This window comes from Amborella trichopoda, chromosome 1 (assembly GCF_054954075.1).
Source record: "Amborella trichopoda isolate Santa Cruz 75 chromosome 1, AtrichopodaSantaCruz75HAP2 v2.0, whole genome shotgun sequence".
Lineage (NCBI taxonomy): Eukaryota > Viridiplantae > Streptophyta > Magnoliopsida > Amborellales > Amborellaceae > Amborella > Amborella trichopoda.
The window spans coordinates 16,079,461-16,085,252 of NC_142336.1; positions in this window are offsets into that span (position 1 = coordinate 16,079,461).

The following is a 5,792-nucleotide window of genomic DNA, read 5'->3' on the forward strand; positions in this document are numbered from 1 at the left end:
GTCTCTCCTTCGATTATCAGTGTAACTCTTCTGCCGACTCTGAGCAGTCTTGAATCTCTCTCGAATCAAAGTAATCTTTTCTGAGGTCGTTTGAACAATTTCTGGTCCTAACAGCCTCCTTTCACCAACCTCATCTTAACTGATAGGTGATCTACACTTCCTCCCATACAACACCTTAAAAGGTTTCATTTGAATACTGGCTTGGAAGCTATTATTATAAGCAAATTCTATCAGAGGTAGATAGTCATCCCAACTTCCTTTGAAATCAATAACAAAGGCCCTTAACATATCCTCTAGGGTCTGAATGGTCCTTTCTGACTGCTCATCAATCTGAAGGTGGAGAGCAATGCTAAAAATGAGTCGTGTCCCCAAAGCTGATTGCAGACTATTCCAAAATCTTGAAGTAAATCTAGTGTCCCTGTCAGACACGATACTGACAAGTATTCCATGCAACCTTACAATTTCTTTAATGTATAACTGGGCCAATTTATTCAAAGTATAAGTTGTGCGAACCTGTAAGAATGAGAAGCTTTAGTCAGTCGGTCCACAATGACCCAAATACTATTATGCTCAACACCTGTTCTTGGCAAGCCAGAGACAAAGTCCATAGTAATGTGTTCTCATTTCCACTCTGGCATGGGCAAGGGTTGCAACAGTCCAGTGGGTTTCTGATGTTCAGCATTTACTTGCTGACATGTCAAGTACTTTAAGACAAACTATGCCACTTCCTTTTTCATATCATTTCACTAAAAAGTCTTCTTGAAGTCCTGATACATCTTAGTACTCCCTAGGTGTACAGTATAACAAGAGTAGTTTGCTTCCTCCAAAATAGCCCGCTTCACACTCTCATCATATGAAACACATACCAGATCTTTAATTCTTAACAGATCATCACTGCTTACAGAAAAATGAACATTTCTTCCCAGCTTTATTTCTTCTAGGATTTTCATGAGTTGGGGATCTTCCTTTTGTGCCATTCGAATCTATTGAAAGAGCTGGGGCTCCATCCTCATACAAGTAATCATTCCTAGATCATCACTAAGGGGCATGGTTGGGTGCCACTCCACTGCATCTTCTAATAGTTTCATTTCTCGAACCAGCAAATGTGTCATTGATACCATGGGCTTTCGGCTCATAGCATATACTACTACATTGGTCTTGCCCCTGTTGGTAATTGATGGTACAGTCATATCAGTAGGTCCATCCATCTTCTTTGCCTCATGTTTAACTTCGTTTGAGAAAATAGATACTTGAGGCTTTTATGATCTATAATTATCTTAAACTGGGCCATATAGAGGTAATGTCTCCATATTTTTAATCCAAACGCTACTGTCGCGAGTTCCAAGTCATGAGTTGGGTAATTTTGCTCGTACGGATTTAACTATCTGGAGGCATACGCTATGACTTTCCCTCGCTGCATCAGCACACATCCAAGCCCTTTATGAGAGGCGTCAGTATAAACCACAAAATCCTCATTCCCTTTGGGAAAGGCTAGTATCGGGGTCTTGGTCAGTCTCATCATCAGTTCTTGAAAACTTATTTCACAATCATCTGTTTACACAAACTTCACTTCTTTTTGGGTTAGGTGAGTCAGGGGAGCGCTATCTTTGAGAACCCTTCTACGAAGCGCCTATAATATCTTACCAATCCTAGAAAACTGCAGACCTTAGTCATATTTGTCTGTCTTCCCCACTGAAGTACAACTTCAATTTAACAAGGGTCAATTGCGACCTCGTCCTTAGATACAATGTGCCCAAGGAAGGCCACGCTCGGAAGCCAAAATTCAATCTTCCCCAATTTAGCGTAAACCTTCTCTGGTTTTAGAATCTAGAGGACCATTCTTAAGTACTGGTTTTGCTCTTCCAGGTTCCTTGAATGTAGCAGAATATCTTCTATAAAGACCACTACAAAATCATCTAGGAAGGGTCTAAAAACTCTAACCGTTAAATCTATAAAGACAGTCAGAGCATTGATCAACCCAAACGGCATTACTAAGAATTCATAGTGTCCATACCAGGTCCTGAATGTGCTTTTAGGGACATCTTCTTCCTTGGCCCGTAGTTGATGATAGCCTGATTGAAGGTCAATATTAGAAAACACTTGGGCCCCTTGAAGTTGGTCAAAAAGGTCATCAATTGTACGCAAGGGGTATTTATTCTTTACAGTGATCTGGTTCAACTGTCTATAGTTTATACAAAGACTTAAAGACCCATCTTTCTTTTTAACAAATAGGACCAATGCACCCCAAGGTGACACACTGGGTCAAATGAACCCCTTTTCCAACAACTCTTGCAATTGTTCTTTTAGTTCCTTTAATTGGGCTGGGGCCATCCATTAAGGGGCTTTAGAGATGGGAACGGTCTCTGGAACCACATCGATCTCAAATTCTACCTCCCTGACCGGAGGCAAAGAGGTTAACTCCTCAAGAAAAACATCAAAATATTCCCTCACCACTAGTATCTCTTCTAACTTGGACTAGACATCCCGATTCTCTACTACATAGGCCAATACCCAACACATCTTTTGGCCAACAGGCTAAAAGCCCGAAAGGCGAAATAAGGTGTAGAGGGGAGCCATCCTTAATGCCTACAAAGTTCAACTCACGTTGATTTGGGTGTCTAAAGGTTACAGTTTTATCTTAACAATTTACTGTAGCATAATGTGTGGACAATCAGTCCATGCCCAAAATGATATCAAAATCTTGAATGTCTAACAGTATCAAGTCTATAGGTAAGACATATCCTTCAAGCAGAACTCCACAATGTTTATAAACAATATCAGTTTCTAAAGATTCCCCCATAAGTGTGCATACTACCAAAGTCTACCTCATATTACAGAGGCAAATGCCTTGGCTTCTCGTTCAGAGAGAGCAAATACCCGACCTTGAGCCTTCGATCGGTTTTCTGGTCCCTTTACCGGACAGTCTTCGATTAGGTGGCCAGGCTTGCCACATATGAAACACGCTCCTACCCTTCTTTGGCACTCAGTCGCAGAGTGATTGTCCTTCCCATAGTATGGGCATGTCTGGCGCTAGTTCTCCCTTATGTCGTCCGGAAAGTTCTTCTGAATCTTCTTATTTCCTTGGTTATATCTTCCCTGAAGCTTTTGCTCGGAGGCGGCTGAGTCTTCCTCCCAAGGTTCCCATATTGGGCTAGTCCCATTTTCCTATTTCCCAAGAATCGGGACTCTTCATTGTCCCTCTCAATCTTCATGGCCAAATCTATCAAAGGTGAGAAGGTCTTGAGGTTCGCCGATATCACTTTCCCCTTATATCGAGCCTAAGGCCTCTCTCAAATTTATTCGCCTTTCGTGTCTCTATATTGATGATGTGTGGCACATATCTTGATAGCTTAGCAAACTTGGCTGCATACTGTTCCACTAACAGGTTTCCTTATTGTAGCTCAATGAACTCCACTTCCTTTCTTTCCTATACAGAGTCAGGGAAGTACGTCTCATTGAATGCTTTCAGAAAATTTTCTCAATTCACTTCTGTCCTTAACCCTTCCCATGATTGCTTCACTAAGCCCCACCAATGCTCAATATCTCCTTCTAACATGAAGGTTCCTAGCCTAACCTTCTGCTCGTCTGTCACACCCGAAGAATTTACAATACTGTTATTCCTGAGATGTGACAGACAAAACATATATACATCTATTGATAGGACAAATTTACAGTGGCAAGGTCTTACAAAGTAAATAAAGAAAGCTAGCACAATAACAACATCTTCCAAGGTTGATCTTGACTAGCACTCAAAATGAATCCGCAGTTATCCTGAAAAATGTTTACCATAGTTTGATGAGTTTGGCTACTCAGTAAGTGATCATCATAATCCTAAAAATAATCATGATTGAAAGATATCAATATTTTCCAAAATGAGATCTATTAACAGAAATGCATCAACAGTTTCACTTTCAATAAATGCATAATTAAGTATAATCCGAGTAATTGAAATGTTTATAACACTTTTAACGGCAGTACATAATTCAAAGGATTTCACAAAATACCCTACTGGCGTCCCAAGTAGGTCACCTATATACCCCATCAGCGTCTTGATGGGTCCACTTAATCCCTATCGGCGTCCCAGATAGGTCCACTTAATCCCTGCAGGTCCACTTATACCTCACCGGCATACCGGATGAGTGCACTTAATCCCTACCGGCGTCCCTGATAGGTTCACTTATACCTCACCGGCGAACCGGATGAGTCCACTTGCATACTTAAATTATCTCTAAATCTCTTTAAACATTCGAAAGCAGCAAATATCATGTACTCAACATATTACTGAAATCATTAATATGAATTTCACTGAAACCATTAATAATAGTCACTTTCAATAACATTTCAAAAATAACCAATCAAACATTTTGGGCTCAAATTTAGAAAGGTAGCAGTTTGTAAAGACATTCTAGCATAATTGCCTCTTTAATATGTATAGAAAAACTCTTATAGAAATTCAAGAATACGGAATTATCACAATTTATGGGATATCAATTCACAAATAAACATTTCACAACAATGCTATAATCAATTGCAAAAATATCAATTTTTAAATAATAAGGAAGTCATTTGCACATGATATTTACAATGTCTAAATATAAAAAAAGCAGTAGAAAGAAATCTCACAATTTTAGTAAAAGCAGAATTATCACATTTATTTCTAATAATTTTACAGTATCTAAAATTTTCTAACAATCGACAAGAAAAATAAATAAATTTATTTCTAAGAATTTACAGCATTTAAAATTTCTAACATAGATAAAATATCACAATTTTTATTAAAAAGATTATTTTTCAAGATAATGAGGTCGCGTGCGCATAAAATTTATTGCGCCTAAAATTCATGATAATAAGTAGAAATAATTATTTCATTTTATTTTTAAAAAGAATGGATTATTTTTCGAGACAATGAGGTCACTTAAACACAAAGCTTATAAAATAAAGATCCTGGACGGAAATATCACTATTTATTAAAAACTGACTATTTTTAACGAAGATGATGTCACTTACCCACAAATACTTGAAAAGTAGCTTCCGATAAAAATTCGGCTAGAGAGAGGAGTTCACTGTGTTTCGACCAGAGAGAAAAGTCTCATAAGTTATCTAAGGTAGGAGTCCTCATCTCTCTGAATTTAAATTCTACTAATATATTATTTTATTCTTTTATTACGTTACAGGTGTGAGCGTTAGCTTACGCTTTAAACGACTAAAGCCCACGTCCTTTAGTGGACGTGGCAAGAGCAAAGAAGCAACAAAGCTTTTAAACGAAAAGCTTTGAAAAGTAAAGATGGTCCCTAAGGACCATCATGTTCAAACGAATCATCATGTATTAAAAGTTTATTTTCTTCTCCTTTTTTTTTTTTTTTTTTTTTTTTTTTTTCAAAAGTTTAGGATTGTTACATTCTTCCCCCCTTAAAGAAATTTAGTCCTCTAAATTTGTGTACCTGATTATTGAAAAATATTTTTAAATTTCCTAAAAAATCTTAAACCTATTGCTCTGATACCATAATTGTCACACCCCAAGAATTTACAATACTGTTATTCCCTAGATGTGACAGACAAAACATATATACATCTATTGATAGGACAAATTTACAGTGGCGAGGTCTTACAAAGTAAATAAAGAAAGCTAACACAACAACAGTATCTTCCAAGATTGATCTTGACTAGCACTCAAAATGAATCCGCAGTTATCCTGAAAAATGTTTACCATAGTTTGATGAGTTTGGCTACTCAGTAAACGATTATCATAATCCTAAAAATAATCATGATTGAAAGATATCAATATTTTCCAA